General features: G+C 46.5%; 1 long non-coding RNA gene across 1 annotated transcript in view; it reads left to right on the forward strand.

The window, feature by feature from the left end:
- The window catches only part of LOC128853889 (uncharacterized), an 85,798-nt gene that overhangs the window by 40,678 nt on the left and 18,008 nt on the right, over positions 1–27,112 (forward strand). Inside the window, exons 5-7 of the long non-coding RNA XR_008452709.1 lie at positions 3,997–4,051; positions 6,443–6,595; positions 23,690–23,840. This is a non-coding gene — a long non-coding RNA (uncharacterized LOC128853889). The remainder of the gene's footprint in view (positions 1–3,996; positions 4,052–6,442; positions 6,596–23,689; positions 23,841–27,112) is intronic.

Here is a 27,112-nt window from a genome sequence, read left to right on the forward strand (position 1 = left end):
GTTATCAGTCCATTTGCAGTTCTCTTTTGATGCCCTTTCTGTTTAGACCAGCCCGACGGTCTGGGGTGCTGTATGAGATCGTTTGTGTGGTTGTCAAACGGGAAAATGAATCGCTTGTTCTGTGAGTAATTGCGAAGTGAGGAGAGCTAGATTTCAGTGACCACCTGGAACCAAGGCTGGGAAAATATCTCTGCATAATGTAAACTTGAGCTGGACTCCAATGGCCATGAAGGCCGGGCGCTAGATAAGGTCCGTTCTGTGATTGAAAACAGCTGCTTCCCTGGCCTGGATCTTATCCGTACTGCTTGGAACAGGACAGCTACTCGCGGGGAGATGTTAGCCAAGTTCTGGATGCAGCTCTTGTAAAATCTCACAGGAAGCTCCTGCTGTTGTTCCTCTGCATGCGCTGGAACCAGAATACCCTGGAATACATACTAATCCTTACAGCTGCTCTTTCAGCTTCAGCAGGAACTGGCAAAGCCGAACGCTCAGATGGGATGAACCGAGAGTGACTCTGTTGAAATGACATTTCAATGATTCTGATCAGGCAGTAAAATACGAGGACTACCAGGAACTGGAAATGGGTCTCCTCAGCCAACCTGCCGTTCCCTCTGGAAAGGCAGTTGTGTACATGCTTGTACGTTCCAGCTGGAAGCTGGAAAACGCTCTGCTCAGTAGACTGCGCATCTAAATGCAATGAAATCGTTATTACTGTTGTAGCCAAGATGGTCTCAGGGTTTGAGAGAGGCGGATTTTATGGGCAGAAGGTGAGTTTTTTCTTCTATTAAAACAAGTGAAATATTTAGAAAAACAGTCAGAGTTTTGGGCGCGTCTCTGTTAAGTCGTCTCCTGTTTCAGGCGGGTTGGTCAGAGCTGGATACCTGAATGTATGTGTGTGCTGTCCCAGAAAGGTTTTGGAAAAGAATTCCAAGGGTAAAAACCAAAGAATTCCTGCTTGGCCTTAGCAATGAATGTCATATTAACGTGCTGTTTCCTTTCTGCTGTCAGTGACTAATGCCTCCATGAACAAAATAATCACTGTGGTGTGTTGGGTTGTTTGAAAGTGAGGAACAAGGATAAGAAAATCTGGACTTCAAAGTAGTCACGAATGAGGGCTTATCTGTGGAGCAGAGGTGGAGTGAACATACACCGATGCATCTGAGAGAGTTAACCTCAAGGCCTGATAATCTGTGTCACACTAAGTTGCTGTTGGATTTCAGCAGTCAAATAGAGACAGATAGAAAAAAAAACATTTAGCTAATCAGGATTACACCCAGCTAATGGAGAGCAGTTGATTTTCCCCCCTTCCCTATCGTCCTGGTCGATTCACATTGATCCTAGTTCTGCTGAGAGAGAGCAGTCCTTCAAAGTTTATTCTGGTGTCAATTTTTATAGTTCCCCCCCGCTGATCAATAGAATGCATAATCATTAAGGCAAAGTTTGTGAAAGCTAATCCTTCAATACAAGTTTTATGAATGGCTCCAAGTCATGGCTCTAACCATTTGGATGTAAGTGGACCCTTTAATCAGTGAGTGACAGGAGACAGTCAATAGGATTTGCTGAGATTGGATTCTGATTTTCTATCCAGCTCTGCCGAGTGAGCAGGAGTAAGCGGGGTGGGTATAGCCAGAGGAACAGGCAGAGGCTAAAATGGTAGTTTCTCCTCTTTTATTATTTATAAAATGTATTTCCAGTATTTTTAAAAAACCACTTTGCACTTGCGTATCGTTTTTCAGCTGGAGAGCTCAAATGGGGACATTTGCTGATTAAACACTACATCATCTTTTGATGAAGATGAATAACAATTAGTGCCGCTTGACACTGGTGAGAGCTCACTGAACCAAGGTTCCCAAGTGCAGCGCGTTTGTAACATCTCAGAAAGGTGAGAGGAGGCAGAGGCAGACTTAAGTGACTCCTTCAAATGTCATAGAGTAGGTCAGAGGCAGAGGAAGAAGGAACCTTGGAATCTGAGTTGTTTTGCCCACTAGACGTGTAGGTGTTACTGTGGATTCGTTTCCTTGTGGATGCGTCTGTGTCTCCTGAACTTGCACGGGAGGGATGATTGGAATGGTATAGTCTAAGAAGAGTAAGGAATTGCCTAAACCAGAAACTGGAAAATCCGAAGATAAGTGAGAAGATTAGCTGCTGTCCTGAACTCATCACTTGCTGTAGGTGACCAAAACCCACTTGGTGACACCATTTTTGTCTCTTCTTATGTTCTTCTCTGCCGTATCAAATACAGTGAAATGGGAAGAGCAAACGTGCTAGCAGGGCGCTTTTTCTAGCAACAAGAAGTATTTCTGCTTGGGAAAGTAACTTCTCCCTGCTGAAGGATCTGCTATTGAGTGCCAGGGTGAGAAGAAAGCAGGTGACAGAGAATTTCTTCCCGTTTGGTCTGTTGAAAAGTAAAGGGCTAGGTTTCATTGCTGACACAAAGTCCTGTACGGCAATGAGATGCTCTGCGTGTTCACCCCAACACTCTGCTGTCAAGGCTGGGCGGGACATTGAGACAAGAAAACAAAACTGGTGAAGAGCAAAGCTGGTGTTTTCATTTGAAAGTTGTTTAAAGTTTGAGTGGGTCGTCTGCTCTGAACAGGCATGGCTCCATTGGCTTCTCTTGCTTTGCGTTAGCTGAAGAGTTGGCCTAGAGCTTGTAATCTGGCTATTCCCTCTAGTGGATTATCCAGTTTTTATAAAGCACGTTCTTATTTGGGTGGTGGAGCAAAGCTGTCCTGGGCTCCATCAGTGGAGGACCTGGCACCACACCTAGAGGTGGGCTGGTGTGGTAGATCTGGGAGAGGGCTGTGTCGTGTCGTTCTGTACATTAAACGTTGTGCATGTCCAGCTCCTCAGCTTCTGACGTTGCTGTCGGGAAGTTGGTAGAAATTCGATTATTTTTTTTTTTTTAGCTGAATGTGTTTTCTTTATTTCTTGCTGTTTCATAGTCCCCAGAGCATTTAGTCATTACGAGTGAATAGCAGCATGAGTAGATGGATGACAAGAAATAGAGAAACTCTGCTTATGCCAGCGTCTTCAAACATTCAGAAAAGACAGACCTATGCGGGAAATACAGCACCGCTTGCTGAGAGATAATCTCAGAATTGATCGTGGTGTGTTCGTTAAACTCAGAATCACAGAATCTTGGAATCATAGGGCGGTTTGAGTTGGAAGAGAGACCTTAAAGATCATCCAGGTCCAACCCCCTTCCATGGGCAGGGACACCTTCCATGAATCTTAGCTCACCCCAAAGCTGGAAGACTGTGTTTATAACGCATCAGTTTTTCCTTCTTTTTTGTCACTGCTGTCCTTTTTCTTGCCACTTACTGCTGAGCAAGTAGTTTTCCTGTTAGACCAAATGCTTCATTTCCTGATGGGCCCTTCCATGAGCTGACGGTTGGTTGAGACGCCTCTCTGTGAGTGATGACCCTGTTCCCAGTCCTTCATCACACACCCTCCCCCTGCCTTTCACTATGGTAAATATTTTAGTACTCATTGAAATCAATTGAGCCTCATCAATTGGAAATAGAGTGTAAATCACTGGGACTTTTGCATTCACCCCAGAAATCAATTTTCACACATTAGGGCTATTAGATTATTGAGAACTGTGTGATAAATGGCTGTGGGCCATCACGGAGCCACACCTGCCAGCTTTGCATTTTGCATCTCAGATAGGCTCAAAAGCAGGGGGACGCCAAGGAAGGAAGATCTCGGCTGGGTGGAGCTGTGCAGGGTAGGAGACACGAGGACCATGCAGCCAGACAATCTGTGCCTGGAGATCAATAACATCTACAAAGCACTAACTCATCCTCACAGGACTGGAGACAGAAGACGGCTCTGAGCCAAAGTTGTGGTCAGGCATCTAATTTTTTTCCTCTTACAAAGATGAACATAATTTGGGGAGGAAATGTGAAATGTAGATGACGAACATTTAATAAAACTAATGCAGTAGTTTAAAAAAGAAGCTTTTCCATTAATAACTCTCTCTCTTTCACACAGCAGCTGCAGATGGGGTGTAGAAATGCCACCTGCTTCTGCTATCCTGACGCTCCAGGTAAGGAGGATGAGCAGTTTGTCACTAGGTGTGATATGGACGTAGCCGGGCTTTCTGCTCTCACTCTGTGGTTCCTTCCTATCCCCTTGAATTCTAATAGTGGCAACTAATTAGCTGTGAGCTGCTCGAGTCTGGGGGAGGTGGGGGATCTGCTGGCCTAGCCGGATGAAGTGTACACTGCCCAGCAAGTTCTCCTGTGGCCATCTGGAAGATCCTGATCTCTGTTTCTAAAACAAGATGTAATTTGTTCTTCTCAGTTACTGCTGCCCATCAAAACTGTGGGTGACTCCAGGAATGTGGTGTGTGTTTATGTGCTTTGTAGTTTGGTGTTTTGCTCATGTCAGCCACCCGTGGAACCGAAGCAGTCGTGCACAGGTAGGGCAGTCTCTTTGGCTAGAGATCTTGCCTCATTCCTGTACTGCTCCTAAGAACGTGGGCGAAGCACGTGTTCCCCAGTATTGGATATTTGTCTGTTTAATAGGAAAAACGGAAACCTGGAACAACAGATCACCAGAAAGTGGGGAGGCCCTGGCCCGGGTTGCCCAGAGCAGTGGTGGCTGCCCCATCCCTGGAGGGGTTCCAGGCCAGGTTGGATGGGGCTCGGAGCCCCTGAGCCAGTGGGATGTCCCTGCCCATGGCAGGGGGTGGAGCTGGATGGGCTTTGGGGTCATCTCCAACCCAAACCATTCCATGATTCTATGATTCTTGCTGTGAAGTGAATGCTTTGCACCTACACCCCTGACAGTCTAGGAATGAAAACCAGAGCTATTTTAAAAAGTCACAGAAGATCTGTGTCATCAGAGGTTCTTCCTCAAGATGATAAATGTGGGCTTAAAGAGCTCTTTCCTGTGAGAGAGATTTGGCTCCTTCTTGGTCTGTACATTTTGATGAGGAAGCCCAGGACAGATGTTTGCTTGCTCAGGCACTACACACACTTCATAGAATCATAGAATAGTTTGGGTTGGAAGGGACCTTAAAGATGATCCAGTCCCAACCCCTGCAATGGGTAGGGACACCTCCCACTGGATCAGGGGCTCCAAGCTCCATCCAACCTGGGCGACCTGGGCCAGGGCCTCACCACTCTCATGGTGAAGAAATTTTTCCTAATGTCTGGTCTAAATCTGCCCCTCTCCAGCCTTTACCCATTCCCCCTCGTCCTGTCACCACAAGCTTTTGTGAATAGCCCCTCCCGTAGCCCCCTTCAGGTACTGGGAGGTCTCTGGACTTGCTCAGTGCATTTTAGTGGTAGTGCTGCTGGATTGACTTGAGTGGCATCAGGAGAGCATCCCCAGAGCAGCAGGCAGCCAGGAGAGTGAGCACAGAAACCTAAGACATGCAGCAGGAGGGACCTGACTAACACTCGCAGGTAGCTCTAACCTGCCCCGGGATCTGCTCTGTTGATGTTGATGCTCCATCACCCCGTCTGCCTGTTTCCCTCTTGCAGGCTTTGATAGACCAAACAGAGGGACTGAGAGTCCTGGCTCGTTTTCAGGTAGTCTGTCCCGGCCAGCTGGAAGCAGGAAGCAGTGACCTGCTCCCCGAAGAGTGCCAGCGTGGTTTGGCAGCCCTCGCAGCAGCAGACAGCTGGCTTGAAAATGTTCGCACCTAAAAGCTCCTGTGCTCCATTCAGCCACATTTCTGGAACTTTTTCCAGTTGCTCCATCCAAAATTTTGTCTTTCTTCTTCCTTACAAGTTCCACATCTCGTAGCACCCCTCACGCTGCGCACACCCCTTGGTTGACTTATTCCTGGTATCTGGAGTTTCAGTGCGGGCGGCTGTGATCAAGACTCCCGGGCAGGGGCTGCATTACCTCTCTGACAGTCCTGGGCTCTCACCCTCAGCTAATTACTTTGATCCTTTACACTTTGTAAAAATTCTTACAACACAAAATAAGTCCCCCCCGGCTTTAACCTTGTGACCTACCTGGCCCTTGTAAAAGGGAGGGAGCAAACACACAGCCACGGACGCCCAAACACACGCACTCACGCATGTTCCTATATACACATCTCCACAAACTGCCTAAAGCCTGTTCCTTTAATAGTTTCCTCCCAGGACTCCCACAAAAAGGCAAATAAAACTCCTTTTACAAGATAGCAGGGCAGCATGAAGGATCGACTTCACCAACAACAAGTTCTTTCTTCAGTTCATTTGTTTTTAACATACTTTTCCTCCAGATTTTGATCCTCCTAAGTGCCTCTCCCTCCTCTTCCCGTCCCTGCCGAGGCTTCCATCGCTGTTCCTCTCGCCTGCTCTGCTGCCAACAGCTTCATGGCTAAAACAAGCAATGTGTTTTTTCAGGCTCTCTTGTTCGCAGGGAGTAGCACGCGTGTGAACACATTCTTCAGATTTCCCTTTCCTTGAATAGGGAATGTTTTCTTTCTTCTTCACAGGACGCAGCTAAAAGGAGGAATGCAGAGGAGAGGGAAAACCATGATGTTTATGAAGAGCAGCTGAACAGACTGGGGATCTTCCTTCTGCAAGGATTCTGAGGAGAGATACGATAGAGGTCTATAAAATCATAAGTGGCCTGGAGAATTTAATAGGTTGGTACTCTTTCACCTCAGTTTACTACAAAAAGCAGATTCGGTTCTTCACACAATCCTTTTCCCTCATAACCAGGGCTGGGGGAACATTTTAGAGAACAGCAGCTTTGTAAAGAGCATAAAGAAGTTGAAGTTTCTGTATGGTTTAGATTAAGGATGGGGAAAAAAACTGTATCTTGCTCCTTTACTCGGCAACCTGTATTTATGAAATTTAAGGACATTTAATGATCTTAAGACTTCTTTCTCTCTGATATATTTGGTTAAGAATGCTCAACATTTTCTGGAGTTACGGTAAACCAAAATGTAGCACAGGATGCATGCACAAGCCTTGTCTCTTTAGGATAATATAGAAAAAAACAAAACCCTTAATTTGCCAATAAAACCCACATTTGGATGCCTTCACCATTTCCTCTGTTAAGCCAAAACCAAATTGTTTGAAAGTTTTTAGGCTTTCATTTATTTCTCCCTTCTTTCTAGTATTTTCTGTTTCCCGTGCCTGAATTAGAACTGCTAAAGGAAGGAGTTTGGAAATAAACCCTTGTACAGTCTGTCCTTTGCAGATCACCTGGATATGATAGTCAAGGAAATCCCAAGACTTAGATGAAACCAAGGGGGTCATCTCATGTTTTCTGGGAGCCAAGAAATGGATTCTGGAAACATTGTTTGAGGGAAGAAGAGCTGCCCTTTAGTTGAAAGGTCTGCGGTAGACGGCGCTGTTTGGTTTTGATAGACATCAAGGTCTTAGATCCAAGGCTTAAGGCAATGGAAGAAGCTTCCATAGCGGTGTTGCCAGGTGGCCATGTGTTGACAATATCTATGCAGAAACATTCTATCTGTGGTCTTCAAAGGAAAAAAACACGTATTGTGAACGTGGCTGGTTTCTGCAAGTCCATTCTAATCCTGAGAAAAAGCCAGAGGTTCCTGTCAGGTCCCCACATGGAGTCTTGCTTTCCACTTTGTACCACTGCGGGTGAGATACGGGACAGCCGCGGTGTCTAGTTGGGATCTGCAGATGGCAGTTTAACAGCCCGAGGTGTCATTAAGGAAATGTCTGTGTTGGAAGCAAGAGTGGGTTTTGCTGATTGCCCGGGCTTTAAGGCGTTGGGATGCAAATGGTGACCAAGAGACTATGAAGGACTGAAGGGGAATATTGATAGGATTCTTACACTCACCCTTTTTGCCCTTCTTTGAAGAGAGTGGTTATTCAGACTGGGAGCATCCTGGGCCAGGATCTCACTTGTTTGTCCTTGTTTATCCGGCACCCAGCACGAGAGCGCCCTTGCTGCGTGCTCAGGCCTCTCTGGGATTCTTGTCCTATGCTTTGACAACACTCAGAGAAGAAACTATTCGTGTCACAGAAATACCAAGAAAAACCCCAGTGCCCCTTCCCCTGTGAGAGATTCTTTGTGGGTTTTCTCATATCCCGAAGGCTTGTGAGTGTGATTTTATCCCATGTCAAGGGACACTTGAATTTCCCAGTGCTGAGGTTTCTCTCCATTTTTGTCTAGGTCAGCTTCCCACACGCGTGAGTCTGAGTGGAGCCATTTCAGGGCTCGGTCTCCGTAGGCTGCTCGCCATGCCAGAGCCCTGACCACATCCAAATTCTAGCAGAGGGCTCTGGGATGGCCCCTCTTCCCCCCAGTTGCCTACTTGTACTAAATACTGGGGGCAGCTCTCTAAAACACTGAAGGAACAAAGCATGCAAGGCAGTAAAATGAGGCAATTAAACCTATAAAACCAGGGTTTACAAGGGAGTTTATAGTGTCAGAGGCTTTTTATAGCTTTTTTAGATTAGTTTAAATAAAAAAGGGGGAGAGAGAAAGAGAGAGGGAGGAAAAAAGGACCTGAAACTCGAGGAGACTTAAAAGTTTGGAGAGAGGCTTTCGGGAAGCACAGAGGGGTAATAATTAGAGGCACATTTTCCATTTCACTGTCTTTGCAAATTGAAATTAAAGAAGGAGGAAAAAAAAGCATACCCAGAACAGCAGGCAGTTTATGTTGCTCCCACTTCCCCCGGTAGCGTTTGTTTTTTCTGTTCCTTTGCTTTTGTTTTCTGGCCAGGTGAAAGCATCTTGTCACCAGGGCAAAGGGACCAAAGTGAAAGAGCGATCATAGGTAAGGAGAAATTTCTGTTTGTTTTTTTTCCGCCTTGCGATAGGCCAGTGTGTGCTTGGTGGTAAAGTTCGCCGTGTGCCTTGCAAAGCTGGGCGCTCGTGTTCAGGAGGCGGAGTGGAGCCAACACCTAATGAAGGCACGTGTGGTCGGGTGAGGCGATAGACCCCGCGTTGTAGAGTATGTCATGTTTCACCAGTGACTCAGGCTTCCTTTTGCCTCGCGCCTACCCAGTGCGCACACACCAGGCCAGCCAGCTTCTTCCTTACATGAAGGGGGAATGTGTGCTGGCAGTCCCGTCATCACTATCTTACCTGCGCTTATGCCATTAGTAAAATGAGCCTTTCCATGGTGTTTGGAAGTTCTTGCCCCCTGCGGCGTTACCCTTTGTGAAATACTGTGCTTCATTCCTTCTCCATACACTGTTCTCTTTTCCAGGCAGCGTTTGCTGTGTTTAGTATCGTAGAGTACAGATCCTGCCTGGTTGCTGGAGTATGCAATTAGTAAATTACTAACTACCTGTAGCAATTCATCATCTTTCTGCTGTGTAGCTTTTTACATGAACCTGCGTGTTCTCTAAGGCAGTATGGATAACGGGCCCGTCCCTTGAAATCCAAGCGCAGAGCAGAGCAGCCTGGCGAGTGATGGGACGAGGGGGAACGGGTTGAAGTTGAAAGAGAGGAGATTGAGATGAGATTTTAGGAAGAAATGTTTTGCTATGAGTGTGAGGAGGCCCTGGCCCAGGTTGCCCAGAGCAGTGGTGGCTGCCCCATCCCTGGAGGGGTTCCAGGCCAGGTTGGATGGGGCTTGGAGCCCCTGATCCAGTGGGAGGTGTCCCTGCCCATGGCAGGGGTGGAACTGGATGGGCCTTGAGGTCCCTTCCAACCCAAACCATGCTGTGATTCTATGATTATCAGCTTAAAGTGCCTACATTGGGACATTATTGCTAATGGAGAGGGTGCAATAGGAGAAGTGTTCAATCATCCTTGAGTCCTTCAGTGGAACGGAAGGTTGCTCATGATAATCTTTGGCTCATCTGAGTTGGTGTGTTCCTTTTGTGACAAATACAATATCTCAGGTGAAGGATAGGCAGGAGAGACAGAATCTAGAACGAGTGTGCATGCGTGACAGAAAGGTGAAGGGCGATAGAGGAGTAAATTCAGATCTGCTACAGACACGCAGCTCTGAAGAGTTACTCTGGCCAACTCAACAAAGGCGTGAATGGTTCTGAATTGTACCTCCACACAACTTCCCAGATGAAGGAAGGCGAAAAGAGGTGTGCAATGAGGCAAAATGACCTGTTTCTGATGGCATTTATGTTGGCGTAATTATGAAGGCATCACTGTTTTACAATGAGATTAGAATCAAGCCCAGCATTTTGGAAGTTGAGTTTTAGTCTTTGAAGTCCGCACGTGTGCTATTGCAGTCACACAATAAATAATTCTGGAATCAATATAGAAAGCTATTAAAAATGTGGGTTTTTCTCTGTCTAGTGTGGTACATTAAAACACACGTATCACTGTACGCTCTCTTTCCCTCTCTCTCCGTGTTTGTAGGTACAGGCAGAAATTTTGAGAGTGCTCAGCATTGGTCGAACTGTCCCCAATGGAAACGATAATGTTGACCTCAAATAGCATCGTATTTTAGGTCAATGATGAGTGATTTTTAAAATGCTACTCTTAAGGATGTATTTAAAGAGGAATTGCTAAAGCAAGAGGGATCTTAACTTCCCTGATCCTAAAGTTCTGTTTGAGAAATGGTGGTGAGAGGGAGCAGAGCTCACCATTTCATTTGTCCCAGTCCACTACTGCTTTGGCATTTTTGTTGCAATTTCCCACCAAGGACAATTTGAGGGAGGGTTTTGCAATCTGAAGAGCTGTTGAAGAAAGGGAGTGAGCCCACAATGAGTAGTTTACGTTTTCCATGTTGTTGGATGCTCCAAGTAACAGAAAGCTGGCTGCATGGAGCTCTCGAAAGAACAGGGAAAAAAAGAAGCTTCGTGTTTGCTGGTTGCTAAATACAACTTTTGGGAAGCACCAAAGTCAAACAAACAACTTTACGAGTGAGAAGATCCATCTGCTGTCACCAATCTTATAGATCATTCTGTTCTCTGATACTTCAGTATTTTAAATAACATCTAATGGGCCAGAATGTACAAAGCAATCGATGTTTTTCAAACTCCACAGTCATCAGCTGCAGGTATACACTATCCCAGTGCGGTAGGCTTGGAGCCAGAGCCTCGGCTCGTTTAAATCAATGTCAGCAGTTTACAACTTGCTCAGAACGTGGCCCTATATCCTTCTAAGAGAAAAAAAATTCTTGGCCAGCAAATAGTCTTCATCTGCTCAGAAAAGAAAGATCCCTCATTGATACCATCGGGATGCAGAGCCACAAGGCAAACATCATAATGCTCCTTAAGTGCTTCAACACGAGATTGCTCTAACACTTCAGAGCCTGAGCCCACTCTCTCTGGACTTCATCAGACCTTAGGAGAGACGTGACCCCCCTCTGTCCAGGAGAACAAAACTGACCTAACAAAGAAAACAAAGCCTGTAAGTTCATGTGTGTTCATTCTTCTCTTTGTAGTTTGCAACACCAGTGCTCCCAGAGACCTTTGTTGGGAATCCAGATGCTGCTGGCAGCCTGCAAGGTTCAGAACTCTGCTTGCGTGCTGACCCGTGCAGTCCCACAGGCAACGTTGATCTTGAGTAGCGCTCCCAAAACCAAAAGACCTGGCCGTGCTGGATGCCTGGCAGTCTGGCTCCCCATGCCTGGGGCAGCTGTTACCAATCTTGGCCGCAGACTTGTGGTGGCCAGGAGAGTAGGCGATTGGCCTGAGAGCCTGACGGTCTGTCTCTGCCTCTCTCTCCTTCATTTTGTTGGCTCCGTGTATTATATCAAATATCTTTAAAGAGCGCAGTTTGAGTGATGGAGCTTATAATTCCATCTCGGGAGTTCTGATGACTCGAGCTTGGTTCTTGTGGTTTATGATGTCACCAGGACCCATCGATGGAGTCGTAGCCCCATAATTCACCGTTGCCCTGTTATTTATTCTGTGCAATAAGTGGCTGCAGTTTAATCACCAGAGTAAATTGCTAAAGCATCTTTGTGGAAACTCTTAATATTACTGTACTGTATCTATGGCAACAGGGATTAGCGGTGGATAATACCGAGAGAACCAGCAATGGCCCCGTGCTCCCAGTGAGGATGGCGCAGGTACCAGGTGAGAGCCTGAGGGCCAAAGCCAGTGGAGAAAAATCCATTCCTTGCTGGCCAGATACAGGCACTGGGTATCACAGGTAGTTGTGGTGAAATTAGGGTGTGGATCCAGACTTTACCAACTTCACAGACTTGTGGTGCTGATTTTACGCAAAAAGATGTTTAGGAAAAACTTGTGACTCTTCTGTGGAGATGTGAAGCACAAACATTTCTTCTACAGAGTATTTTTTTTGTTTGCCTTTTCCAGTTCAGGTAGAAAAATGAACTGAGGATACTTGAAACGAATGGTTCTGAACTTCACATAACCAAGGTTTGTGTTTAGTTTTAGTGTGGGCGAGAGAAGCAGGAGATTTCTCATGTTATCTGAACCGTCTCCAGTCTTCTTGCCCGTTGTTTCCTTGTATCTCTCTCTGTGAAAGGCCTTGTAGGGTCTTGTATTTTAGTGTTGGTGGGGCATAATATTCTTTCAACTAAAAATGAAACACTTTTTGGCAAAATAAGTTTGCCAACCTATTTAATGTAATCCGAAGATGCCTGGTGGCTGTGGATACGGAGTTGGCATCTGAATAAGCGTAGGGCTGTGATGTAGTTATCATTATAGAGCAGTACTATAACATTATTATTATTATGTATCATTTCTATGAAAGTGATATTTATGAGAAGGTCTTGGGTTCCAAATCTTCTTTCCATTCAAGTCCCAGATTTTCTGAGTTCTTTTCTTTTGTTGGTATTTTTTTTTCTTTTCTTCCCCATAAGTAAATCTTCTAAGCTATAACAGAAATTTCTGTTTCCTGATTTGAGAAAAAAGACAATTTTGAAATATATCTCTCTCCCCTCCCTTCTCCTTTTCTCCTCCCCACTTTCTATATTCATTAATTTTCTCTTTGGGAAAGATATTAGGAGAAAAAAGCGTTCTCTGTTCATCTTCTTTCAATACTCTGTGAATGCTTGAACCGCTCAGCTCTTTTTTTCTCATTTCCTCTGCGGAGCAGCCCCAGAGAAGTCTTGCGGTGCATGGTATCACTGCCCTGACGTTCGCCTGCTTATGGTAAATGTCATTTTACAATGTAACTTTTTTTTTTTTAACTAAAGTTTTATGGTTTTCTACAAGGATCCATTGTTTCAAGCCCCACAACCAACATGTGTTTCTTGAGATATCACTTACCTTTTAAGCAAGTAGTAGTTGAGTTTTGGTCATCAAGACGTGGCTGTCTCCGGATTCATGTGGCTATTCTGTTCTGGTAACCTGAGCCGGCACAACGAGGTAAGAACAGAAAGAAAAGCCTTTTAATTTATGGCGGGTCTCAGTTCTAATCGTGTAGTTGCTTTGACTTTGGCTTTAGCATGAATCATTTTTAATGACAGTTGAAGAGAAAAGAATTGAAAAGCAAATCTTACCTTTCTCATCACTGCCAGCTTTTTGTAACTTAAATCAGACTTTTCTGTGGCACAGCCATGCAGTACGGAGACTGCTGATGAAGGGCAAGACTGAAGGGCTGTCCAGGAAGAGAACAGGGTCTTTTCCTCCCCAACACAAGATATATCTGTACAACAGCAATTCCAGAGCTGTCTGTAAACGGAGCACAGTTTTTCAGCGTGCTCGTACTGGCTGTAGCCAGACCCTGTGCCAGGTTGAAGCTTCTTGGGGCAGCTATGAAACCAAAAGAATACATTTCTTGGACCTTAAGGGAGCAATGAGATCCCCTCCTACATCACCACAGATGCCTCTTGGCTTCTGTCATTCTTGGTTTTCCTCCATGACCTCCAACTTTTTCCTCTTTGGAGACATGTTTCAAACTTAGGTTGGCTACGTCCTGTGTTCTTTCTGACGCATTTTGACAAATTCAGTTTGATTTTACCCTGGAGGTCTTTCTAGACTTCATTTTATTATTGTGGAAGGTCATCAAAAGGGTAGTGCTATTTAAAGGCCAAATTGTGTCACATTTACTCATGGGGCTGGTGCTCTTCTTGAAGATGTCCATTCCTTTAAATGGAATTCTACTTGAGGTAAATGGCAGCCGTTGTAAGCAAAGGCACCGGAGCCTGCCTTACACACCTCAGTGGCCCACTTGAAGAGTAAGTCAAGTCCTTGTCCTTAGCATTGATTTTCCAGCCCCTGTGGCTACAAGGTGGCTTTCTGGCCCCCTCTAGTGACTGGCCACATGGAGTTTTAGGAGTGCCATACGACCTTTTTGCCACCAAAAGCAGCCATTTTCACTCCACCAGTAAATGGTTTAACGTTTAGAAGTGACAGTTAAATCCTGATGTACTGAATTCGTTCCCCTTTGCTCACAACCCTCTCAAGAGTGTCATGTTTCCAGCTTGGTAGGACTTCTTATGGAGCTGGAAAGTGTTCTCAGTGATTAAGGTTGAAACAATCCATGCTGGTGGTAATGTGGTGCCACGGCCCCAGTTACGCTCCCGTTACCCCAGAGGTTCGTGTTGATTAGGGGAAGCTGCATGGTTTGGGGATGACAGCTACATTTCCAAAGGAACGGCCAGTAGTTGAAAGGGCTATCGAAAAGGACCACAGTGTGACTCAAGGTATATAACCTTGAATTGGAGTGAAATCTGGGGTGAGAATTTGAGTTGGTATTGAAAAGGCATTTTCAAAAGCCTTTCTTTCTCTTATTCTTTTTGTATTACTGGAACTGCAAAAGGGGATCTCATTTCAAATGTGAATTAGAAATGTTATACTTCTTGCAGCTCTGTATTCTCGTTATCACATTCCTGTTTCCTTGGGGGACTGAGCGTGCAAGGAACTTTTGGAACAGGTTTTCTACTTTTTGGCTAATGAGGAGCAGGACAATTATTTAGTCCAAGAAGCTGGAGCAAGGTTGACAGCCTGAGGGTAGATCTGAAAGTGCCATAACACTTTAGGCTTTAGATGCTTTGAGATGCTTTCAAAACGACTGCCTTGATCTTTTAGTGCCCTGGTAAATCATTTATTCTGATCACCTACTTACAAATTCCCGCTCACCCATCCCATCGGATGAAGTGAGCTGGGTGTACAGCATACATGGCTCACTGATCATAACCCACCACATGAACTGCAAGAAGCTTCAGCAGGGCTCCCAGAGCAGCCTCGCTCAAGTCAGAGCTGAAATTCAAATTCCTCGGACAAACAGGGTGTCTGGACCTGGAGGTTTGGGGTGAGATTTTTCCCCTCTTATGTTACTGTGCCTTGCAGACTGCAATCGGGATGCTGGCTGTTGGGTGCACTGCAATTCCCTCTGCTTCTCCATCCTCCCACCTTGCACCTTTCTGCTCCTCAACAGTTTGTTCCAGGTCTGCATCACCTCAGCATGACCGGGGTCCCCCAGTTACTCCGTGATTCATCTCCGTGGAATCCAGGGAGTGCTGTTTCTCTGTGCCTACCCAGGTTGGCAAGAGGGTTTTTAAAGCATTGCAGATTATCCAGAGCCTCCTTTGATGAATGTAATATTCAGACTAAGGCTACTGGATGTTATTTTACACGTGTGTTCTGACGCCACACTTCAGTACTGCACCCCTGGTTCTCTGTGTGCGTGGCTTTGAATGCCTTTTCCAACTATGATCCTAGTAAGGGATTAGGATTTGGGAATGTACGTGGGAATTGACTTCAAGTGGAAGCGTGTTTGGATTGTCTTATTTCTATTTCTAAAGCCCTCTCAAGGAAGCTTGCACTCTCTTCTCACCCCATCGCTTCCGATGGGACCGAGTCATTGCATTCAGCGTGCGCACAATGACACCTCAGAGAGACTTGGACTGTTCTCTTGTCTCACTTCCACTCTCTTCCAGGCTGGATGCACACCCTGGAGGTATGTGGTTTGTCTCAAGATATAAGGCTTCCCCCTCCTCAAAAACTACATTACTTCAACAAGCCACAAAGGGCTGGCAAGAGGGAGAAAGATGCTCCGTTAGCACAGCTTAACGCAGAGGTCTTTTCTGTGAACTCCGTGCAGCTGGGAGCATACTCTCCCTCTCCTGAGCTCGTGAGTGTGCGCAGACACACGTTCCCTCATGCAGGGGTTTCACTGATGTGTAAGTACACAGACACATTTGCTTGCTTACATATGCGCAAGTGCTTTTCCTTTGTTGTACTCACACATACGTGTAGAGGCAGAATTCTCTTATTCGAGTCCATGTAGTCACACCCGTGCACACTCCACACACACCCACTCTCTTGCAAACCTGTGTGTGTGGATACGGACAGATTTACGCACCCTGCAAGGATACTGCAGAATTTGGAGGGAGAGCTGAGGCCTGAAGGGACCCCTCGAGACTTAACCCAACCACCTGGTCCAAGCAGACTCAACACTGACTTCAGAAGGGGTTGCTCAGAGCTTTGTCCAGTCAGATGTTTAAAACCTCCTGGGTCAGAGATATGATAGACCTTTTTTTTTTCTTGTATCCAGGCGGAATCTTCACTCCTTCAATTTTTCACCATTCTATTGACCTTTAATTTAACATCTTTTGCTCCCCTCCAACACACCTGAGCAAAGAGCTGAAGTGTGTCTTCCTGCACTTACAATGTTGATCCAGCTTTGGGAGAACAAGGTGGGTAAGGTGACCTACCAGATCTCTTGCATGTCTTTTATAATTCTATTATCGCGACCATCTTTACTCTTCAGACTCCGTAGAGGCTTCTGCCTCCCTACTGTCTTGTAAGGCCTGCACTGGAGGGAAAGGGTGGGGTTTTTCAGCTTTTTATCAGTGATTGCAGAGATAAGGTGAGAGGGATAGGTTTTAAGCCAAAAGAGGAGATGGAGATGAGATCTTAGAGAGAAATGAGGGTGGGGAGGCCCTGTCCCAGGTTGCCCACAGCAGTGGTGGCTGCCCCATCCCTGGAGGGGTTCAGGGCCAGGTTGGATGGGGCTTGGAGCCCCTGATCCAGTGGGAGGTGTCCCTGCCCGTGGCAGGGGTGGAACTGGATGGGCCTTAAGGCCCCTTCCAACCCAAACCGTTCTATGAGTCTATGATTTTCTGACCACATTTGGGAGAATCCTTCTTTACACACTTTTCACCTTCAAGCAGAAAGGAATCAGATGTATATAAATAGAAAGGAAAGGATGTATATAAATAGAAAGGAAAGGATGTATATAAATACATATTCATGTACATTCGCATCTGAAAGCTTTCCCAGGTCACTGTCCCATGAATCCTTGGTGGATCACCAATATCACACATTGTCCTACACACTGTTTGCCTTTGCACCATGTGAAGTGAAAAAATCAAAGCCATTGTAGGCCGCCGTGCTTACCTCATATGTGATGACCTTCCTGTGCTTCATGCTTTGTTGGGGTAGATGAGAGTCTTAAACCGTTAGCTCACGGTGGGGTTGGGCTAACGGTTGGACTGGATAATCTTAAAGATCTTTTCCAACCTTAATGATTCCATGATTCTCTGGTTCTAATTATAGATCTGCTCAAGAGCTGAATTTGATAGGATGGCTTAAGATTGATACCTTAACTAAAAATAGCAGTTGACCTATGTTATGTGTTTCCACATATGTTTACTTTTAAGACTTTGGTAACAATTATTTGTGAGCTATTTCAGATATACACCAACGTGAATGTCCATCTCTGTATGTGTCCATAAGGCACTGCCAGCGGCACTGTGCGTTCGAAGAGGGGTTTCTTTGATCCGTACATCCTTCCACTCAGCCAGCCCTGCGGAGATGTCCGTGGGCAGGGTTGCGGACTGCGCTGATGCCAGGATATGCCTCTGTTGTTGCACAGTTTGTTCAGATTTTCACCAGCATGAGTTTTAGGACAAGAGGAGCATTGGCCAATTTGGGAAGCAAAACGTGCCTCACGTTCAGGGACCAAGTCCTTGTTTTCCTGGGGAAGCCAAAAGTGTGAGCAACACAATTCGTACCGAGCGTAGTGCCTCTGGCTGGGGCGCAGGGCGGGCTGTGTCTGGCCCAGCTCCCTCTTGCTCTGAAAAGAGCAGTCCATGCCCGTGACTGGCAGGTGGTGCCAAGTGCAGCGTGTGCGGTCGCGGCCGGAGGCCTGGTCACTTCTCTCGGGCAGCTCTCTGTGATCTTGTTTCTGGCCATCATCAATCAGGCTGCTTCAGAGACAAGCTGCTTGGTGGAATTTGTGTTGCTGCTCTGCAGGGATCTGGAGGTTCGGGTCTCTCATCTGTCTCAGATTTAGAGCACAGGGTGATGGCGAGCCTGAGCGTGCGTGCAGGTTCTCGTGTTGCTGCGTTTGTGGCTCTCAGTGTACGGTGAGGGTGGCTTTGTGCTTGCCCTGCGTGTTGGTGTGGGTGTAAAGCTGGGAGGGCTGAACCTGAGTGCGTTTGTGTCGACGCATCTGTTTGTGTGTTATTCTCACATCCTTGCTAGCAGCAAACAATGTCATGTCCCTACCTGGACTGCAACATGACATACACCGTAAAAACAGCAAGAACAAGCTATGGAGCCACGGGAGAAGGCAGAGCTGCTCTTTTGGATCATCGGTTAGGAGATCCTGCCAGCCCCAGCAAAGCATGCCGGGATCCAGACTGGCTTTTGGATCGGGACTCGGAGAGTGAAAGAAAAGCGGTAATTTGTTTGCCATTGCCCTCAAGCCAGGAAATCCAAACCCCAAGCATTTCCCAGGCCACAGCACATTCGAGTCGAAAGAGAGTGTCAGCGAATCGCTCACATGTACAGACAGAAACGCACACACGCACGCGTGCACACACACACAGGGAGAACATTAGGAGAGGAGAATTGTTCCAGCACCACTGCGGTTAAGATGCTGAGACAATCTCGAGTTTTCAGGCCATAGCTGTCAGGATGCTTTGGTATATTCATCACCCCCCACTCCATGGTGATAAAAATTTACACAGCCAACGAAACGAAGATTAATTTCATGTGAAAAGCTGACAGAATGGCCCATGTCATTGCTTTATTTGTGCCAGCACTCAGTAACTCGGTGCAAGTTCCATTGAGGTGGCAGACACCCCGTCCCCTTGAGCCATCTCTTCTCCTCTCTAATGATGCCACCGTTTTGACAAAACCAAGCAACACAGCCGGTATGTGCGAATTTGGAATTAATTTTCTTCAGAAAGGTCAAGTATGTTAATGAGCTTTTGGCTGCCTGTGTTTTCTTTCTTCTATTTTTCCCCTATTAATGCAGGAAGAACGGAAAAAAAAAAAAAAAGAAGGCGAGAAATATAATTACAGAAATAAAAAGGAAGGAAGGAGGAAAAGAAAGCAACTGTGAGCATTTGGAAGAGGCAGAATTCAGTGTATTTCATGGGTTGCTCTTTTCCAGGACTGAGGCGGGCTAATTGTATCAGCGCAAGCCTGTGCAGTTTGCTTGAAGCTGTTGAACGAGGCCAGGGATGTCATGGATAGCGGAGTTGGTGTAACCTGGCACGGAGGAGGTGAATAGCACCTCCTTTGCACTCGGGAACTGATGGCAGCCCTGCATGTTGGCAGCTGCCTTCGTTTTCCATCACAGAATGGCTGAGTTCAGCTCCGCGGGTCTGCGTGCGCTGGGGAGCAGAGAGCGAACGAAGGTGAAGGGGAGAAAGGATTCATGGGCTGAAGCTCTGCGCCCGTTAGTGAGAGGGAGCTGGGAAAAGAGCTCAGCTGCCTTGGGAGAAAAGCCAGGGGCCAGTAATTCACCCAGCCTAGAAATGTGACATTTAATATATGAAAATAGATACGAAACAGAAATATGGCAGTTGAAAGAGAAATTGTCCCCATCTCGTGTGACTGGCCTGAAGTGCTGTGATACCAACTGTCTCAAATCCTTGTGTTCCCCAAATTCCTGCCTTTATTCCTGCAGGTTAGAATTTGCCACTTTCTGATATTCTCGTGCCAAGAGTTGCCTTGATTTCTCAAAGGGTTGGATGAAGATCAGTGCCAGTTAAGGTGGCAGACACAGAGGTCGGTGACTTAGGGCCTATGGAGGTGATGCTGCAGTCCTGGTTCTTGTTTGACTCGCACTCGCCTGGAGTGGATGCTGAGGGTAGGACCCATCTTGCCTGATTTTAGCCTTCTGGAGCTAAGTATCCAGACTAGACTAATTGTCTAGATTCCCTTTGTTGTTAAAAGAGAAGGTTAAGGAGGAACACGTATCCCACCTGATTTAAGATGAGAGAAATTCCGTTCTGGCAAGGGATTTCTTTCTCTGCTGAATATGAAGGGAACTTAACCAATTAACTTGGACTGAGTCCTTACCTTTTAGAGGCTTAAAATTACGGAGCGTGATTTCCCCCTCATTCTCTTTTCCCTGCTCCCATTCTGGCTCTTGTTTCCACGTATAGTCCGTTCCAACAGGCAGCAGGAGTTCAGCAGCTCTCAGCGAGGCTATATTGGCAGTATAAAATCAATGTCTTTCACTCCAGCTCGCCCAGGCTGGCTCCATGCTTATCCGCTGTTGTGGCAATCCAACCTTTGGCTGTGATCTGGTCGTTTCTCCTTAGCTTTGCTGGAGGAAGCCCAACATACGGATTCTTGGGCATCATCCAAAAAGCCTTTGTTGACTTCAGAGGGTACATGTTTTGCCATCCTGGTTACAGTGCAAGGAGAAACGACGTGGAACGTAACAGCACTGATGTCACACTTGACATATTTAAGGCTGTCCTTAATTAGACACTTTTTTGTGTTTTACGCCCTACGCAGCTGGTTCTGCCGTGTGGGTCCTTCTGCATGTATGACCCCTGCGTGCTCGCCACATGACTCCTCCTGCAGCGGGGCGGCCTCGCACTCTCGCCTGGGGCATGGATTCCAGAAAGTCTCAAGTGACCAAACTCAGTGATTTTCAGCTGACTCTTAGTATTGTCCTAAACGTGGAATTCCTACCCATAAACCACTGCTGCCCACGCTCTCCCCCTCTTTCCCAGGCTCTGTACTGTGCATGGCGTCATGTTCTTCTCTTCTGGCCCTGCTACCAGGTCGGGTGCTCTGGCGGGCAGGTGAGACGGGTAGCTGTGGGCTCCAGGATTCACCAGAGGCACTTGTGGGCTGCCTCTCTCGCACATGATTGTACACGTTTGTCAGAACATTCATGGGCATCATCAGCGCTTGTCTGTGTTTTCCCACTGTAGAAAGTTGTTGCGTTCTTAAGTGATCACTTTATTCCTCCTTACACATAGCTGCATTTCTGTGATGGAAGGAAATGATGTGTTAAACTCTTTGTATAAATATAATTGCACAGGACAAAGAAGGTACCAGAGATATTTCAGCTACTTCAGTGACAGAGTTTATTTTGAGAGCTCAGTTCTAGCACTTCTATGTGAAGCGCATGCAGAGAGATGGCCTCAGTCATGGGGATGGTGAAGTGGGACATCCCTGTTCTCTGTGTCCCATTGTTGCCTGTGATGTCAGAGAGGACAAGTTTTATAGGAGCTTGAGTTCTTAGGGGAACTTCTCACCCAGTAGCTCCCCAGGGGGTTAGCTAAACTGTGGGATACTCAGTTTTTCCCAACTCTTGTGTTGGGTACATTATCCTCTCTTCCCAGATGTGAGATGTTTCTGTTTTCTCCCCTCCCACGCTCTGGTTTCCATAGGAAGGAATCCTGGGCGTGTGAGTCAGGGAGCTGTAGCACGCTCTGGTCGTGTCACCAGTCTGAGTCAGGACTGAGTCTGCCCAACACACCTACCCCATGATTTACATATGGCCCTTGGGACACTCAAACCCACATCTTTTAAACATGCCAAGTTCTTGAGAAAATCCAACCACTTGTTTTGGTTCATAAATAGAAACGACCCTTAAGAACAGCAGTCAAATCTATGAGGCGCATCAGGGAAGCGAGTCTGCTCTCCCCCTCCTCATGCTCCCCCGTCTTTATAGATATGATTATCAAATGGCTGGAGCATGGTGTTCCTTTCATCCCTGTGTTGTGGTGATTGTTTGCACCGGTTTGTCTCAGCTTCTGGTTCTTTCTTTCCTCCTGTTATGCTCCCCTGTGTGACAGCAGTGGCGCCTATGATGGAAGGTCACCAGTGAGGTTAGTCAACTGGCTCCGAGTATGAAGACTTCCTGCTCTGCTACAATGAGCTGCCAAGTCCCCCCTCCCCGCTGCTCACCACAAAACCCAGTGTCTGTGTGTCTCCCTTCTCATCCCTCCTCCCTACCAAGAGATTCAGATGTCCACCCAGCAGCCAGAGCGGGAGGGCACTCAAGCTGCCTCCATTTGTGTAGGTGTAAAGGTATTTGAGTTCATAAACATGGATATTCATTAATGTAAATTTTGGATTAATTTTCTTTAAGATGAATTCATTATCAATGAGAAAGCCAAAGCCTTGCATTTTTTCAGAATCATAGAATCGTTATGGTTGGAAAAGACCACTTAAGGTCATCCGGTCCAACCATCAACGCAATGCCGCCATGCCTACTGAACCATGTCCCAGAATGCCACATCTACACACTTTTCGAACCCCTCCAGGGATGGAGGTTCCACCACTGCCATGGGCAGCCTCCGCCAGGGCTTCGACACTGTCAGTAACGAAATTTTTCCTAATATCCCATCTAACCCTCCTCTGGTGTGACTTGAGGCCACTCCCTCTCATCCTGTTGCTTGTTATCTGGGAAGAGAGCCCAGCACCCGCCTCACTACAACCTCCTTTCAGGGAGCTGCAGGGAGCGATGAGGTCTCCCCTCAGCCTCCTCTTCTCCAGGCTAAACAGCCCCGGGTCCCTCAGCCGCTCCTCACAAGACTTGTCCTCCAGACCCTTCCCCAGCCTCGCTGCCCTCCTCTGGACACGCTCCAGCAGCTCAGAACTTCTGGGTAGAAAATCCAATGGAGTGTGTTTGGTGTTTGCTCCTGCCCTGAAGCTAAGAGCAACGACGCCAAAGAGCAGGGGATTTATCTAGCTACAGTCTAATATTCTCTTGGCTGCAGCAGAGGCTGCAGCACTTCCCGACTGTCGGCTGGCGCTTTCACTCACACACATCTGTGATTGATGGGCAGAGAGTATAAACACCTCATTAGTGCTATAATTCACTTGTTAGGGCTCAGGCTGTGCTGTGGGAGGGAAAGGGGAAAAAAAAAGAGTTGAGAAAGTTTAATAAAGAAAAAAGAGATGGAAGAAGGAGAAGAACGGATGTAAAGGCCACACAAATCATTCCAGGGAGTTATCTGACCTGCTTTGAAAACTTTAATTGCTGATAATGGACAACCTGTTGGGTGGTATTTTATTAACACTAATAGATTTTTACGGGATATTTCTCACATTGCTCTCCCAGAGCCTGAGGAATACATTAAATATTAAAAGTTAATGCTCTTGGTTGCTGTTTCAAGGATGCCCCACTGATAACGAGCTTTCCCGCAAGTTAGAAACCAGGAGAAAGCATGAGCTGCTTTTGCCACTTATGGCCTCTGCAATAATAATGAGGAAAATAGTTGAATCTGGTGTGCACCTTGTGGCTGAGGTTCTTGAAGGTTGGTCTAAATGCTGTGTAATGGCAGCGCTTGGCCCAGAGAAGGGATCTCAGATCTTCACTCATGGATGTGCAAGAGTTGGGGGCCTGAGTCCCACACTGAAAGCAAACACTTCTCACCCGCATCTGCTACTTCACATTTCAGTTACTCAAAGCAGAGGCCTGAACCAACAACTCGTACCTGTTTCTCACATCTGAAATCAAGGCCAGGTTGGATGGGGCTCTGAGCAGTTAAGATGTCCCTGCTCACTGCTGGGGGTTGGACTGTATGACCTTCATGGTCCCTTCCAACCCAAACCGTTCTGTGATACTATGAAATGGGTCTGCTATGATATTTTTTTTTTTAATCCACCAAGTGGTTTTCTAAAAGTGTTGTTTCCGCCTTAATTCGTTACAGACGTGACCCAGCTCCCCGGAGCAGAAACAGAAGCGCCCCAGGAAAGAGCTGCTGAAACCTCTGGGAATGTGGGCAGCAGTGGATTTTCTGGAGGAGGCATCCCAAAGCCCTACACACAGCCGAGAACCCTCAAAATATGGGGGAAAGAAAGGTCAGTTCTATACTGTAAATCAAGCAATCAAAGAAGGAGAAGAAAGTAATGCCAGCATAGGGAAGTTTGCTGGAGAAAAAGTGAATTTGAATCGGTGTAAACAGTAACCAGGTTATGTGGTGCGTCAGAGAGAGGTCTTACGAGGGAGTTGAGAAGTGACAATACACATTTCTGTTCACGAGTGAAAGCAGAATATCCTCTTTAGTGTCTTCTGAGGATGCACCAGCCCCATCAGCAGTCGTAGCCTGGACCTCGAAAGCATTCAGTCTGCTGGGCGCTGCCTCAGGTGGTCGCGCAGGCGGCCTGTCTCTTTTGTGTCATGCCGTCTTCGCTTGCGGCAGCGATGGTCTTGTTTTTGGATCTCATTCTGACCACAGTTTATTCAGCCACCTTCTAGTGCCAAACCAAGCTGGACTGGATGGCCACGTCCTCGCTCTCGGGAACAACACTAGTACAATTGCGATGAGTAACGCTGCTTTCCAGGCCTGCTTGGCTGAAGAGCAACTTCCCAGGCTTTCCTGCGCAGGCAGCCAGCTAGATCTTACCAAGAGCCTGTTGAACTCTTCCAGCTACCAGGTCTGTCTGTAAGCAGTCAGCAAGAGGGTGATTTTCTATATGTTCTCTGTTTGTAGTCATGCCATGAACACTTTGGGTTGGATTATCATGGTTTTTCAACTCTTCTCACCGTTTTGTATTTCCATACAAGCAGTAAAAGCTGTCCAAACTGCCAACTCAGCCTTGTCAGCGTTTCCCACCCTTCTCGCTCAAACACGGCGTGTTTTCCTCTGCAATCCACACCCTATTGCAGTTGAAGTTTTTCGGGTTAAGTAGAGGATTCAGCTGCTTTGGGGTGGTGAGACAGAAGAGCAGGGACTCCAGTCTGCTAAGTGTGGCTTCAAGGACTGAGATCTCAGCTTAGCAACATGAATGTGAGCTGCTAGAGCCACAGTTTTCTAAGGAAGTAGGAACTGACCACGGAGATCAGTTCTGTTCTCTTCTATAGAGGCCCGGCATGGTTAGAAATGTGCATTGCGGGTTTCAAACTTGGCGAGGGAACATTTAACTCCCCTGCCTAGCTCAGAGGGCGCTCTCCTTGCTGAGTGGACACAAGCTGGTCTGCCTCAGTTGGTTTCGATGCCGTGATTTTTTTCCCTAGAATCGTCCACAAGGAATGTTAACATCTTAAATGCAAATATATAGATGGTTACTAAACAGAAGCTTTTTGTCGTATGGTAAATGACATCACAGCAGCCTCGAGGTGGCTATAAAGAGAAACGGGAACTTCAGTTTCTGGACAGCCTTACCTTTCGAGTAGGGCAGGGGGCTGAAGCGGTGCTGCAGGGCGTGTGCTACGTTTTCCCTGCACACAGGGCCCTTCGATTACTCAAACTGAACTCTGTTCACGTGGTTTAACAGTCTTTTCAGTCGTGTATCTTCCATCTCGGAAAGAAGGATGTAAATCTGGTCCTAGCTGGAGTTGGGAGGAGGTTGCTTAGAGGATAACAAGGAAGGAGGGACAGGAGAGTGCAGTATTTCTTTCCGAAGGGGTAGATCCTTTGGCTCACATGCTCCAGGATGTGCTTTGTTGCTAGACTGCTGTTTAGCAATAAAATGGTCTTAGTTACTTAACGGGAATTGACGGCTTGGTCAGTTCTCCTCCCTGTGCCAGCCCATCCGTTCTCCCCCTCATCCCTCCATCCAATAATGACAGCTTTTCCTGATTGACCCCACAGGCTTACAAAAAACCTTTTTACTTAAACGTATATTGACCTCAGTCTTGCTGCCCAGTGAATTATGTCTTAGCTGGCAATCTCAAAATCATAAATTAGCCCTCAGACCCAGGGACCTGTCTCCTAATGATACGGGTCTGAGCCTTTATCAGCGGAGGTTGTACCAGGTGCCTTCACATCTCTGACAACTTGGGGGGAATACACTTTTCGTGTGTTTTTTCTGTCACCATAGACCCTATGATTTTTTTCTTCCCTTAGATTTTTCTCCCCTTAGATTTTTCTCTCTTTCCTGACTGTCTTTGCACTGTGTGTGCCATTTCATTACTTGCCTTCATCTACCCTCCAAAGGGAAGGAAAAGAAAGCTGTCAAACTTGACATCTTGGGCAGCTTTAATTCTTAGGCAGCGTTAATTTTACCAGTCTTTCCTCCCTCCCTTCTTATTTGATTTTGTGTTGGTTTTGCTGTTGTTCTTTCTCTGATGTGAATCTTATGATCTGGACAAATGCACTGGACAAATGAGAAATTTAACGATACTGGAAATATTTCTCTCTTACTTAGTAATGCAGAATAATTCCAATACGTTCCCTTTATATTCATCATCTTTTCCCCTCATGACTTGGGACGTACTTGCTTGTTGTCACTTTGGTGGATGAGGGATGAGGAATACTCCATGAAATGTGAAGCATCCCTATAAACTAAATCAACTCTTCTGTCTCTGTACAAGTATTGATCGAGCAGGAAGGAGAGAAGTCACTCCATGACATAGTTTGTAAAGAGGAGGTCTGTGTTGTGCTTGACTTTTAATAGTAAAAATGCCATGAGCTGTCATGATTCGCTGTTCCTTTGTTGGGGGAAGCATAGCTTGATCTTCCTCTTCAAACAGCCTCAAGTATCTGCACACGTGGTAGGTCCAGAAGAGAAGGGATATTTGCTTGTTTTCCCACATCTCAAAATAGGGCTTCATAAACCATTTTTGTCTTTATTCTGCCTATGCTGGAATACACTGATAACAAAGCTGGAGAAGAAAAAGAGCTTATTTTTTAGTTCTTCTGCAGTCAGTGGAAATCCTGCCTTGCTGACAGACCCGTTTCTTGTTTGAGATCTTGTAAGCCTGGTTGCATATCCGAGGCGTGTTCCTACAGTGTGTCGTGTGAGTTCTTCAACTCGGGACTATCCTGAGTTCAGGATATGTTATCTCTTTCTCTGACTCTTCCCTTACTTTAGAACATGCAGAAAGATATGTTTGGCGATAGCTATGAAGAGTCTACGTGACACCACAGCCAGACCTGGCGAGGATGAGACCAGCTCAGGGCCAGGGAACGCTCTTGGCTGGAAATGTCACCAGTGGAGCAGTGAGGGCCCTGCGCCTCGGTGCTCTTGGGTGCCATGGTTGGAGATCAGGCCCTGAGGTAAAAGGATGATGAAAAGCGTTTTCAGCAATACCGACACACAGACAGATAAAAGAAGGTGCAGTAAAAGTGTGTAGAAATAAATCCTTCCCATTCTGCTTTCGATCTCTTGCATTTCCTAAGTCACCAGTG

The sequence above is a fragment of the Cuculus canorus genome, chromosome 17 (genome assembly GCF_017976375.1).
Source record: "Cuculus canorus isolate bCucCan1 chromosome 17, bCucCan1.pri, whole genome shotgun sequence".
Taxonomy (NCBI): domain Eukaryota; kingdom Metazoa; phylum Chordata; class Aves; order Cuculiformes; family Cuculidae; genus Cuculus; species Cuculus canorus.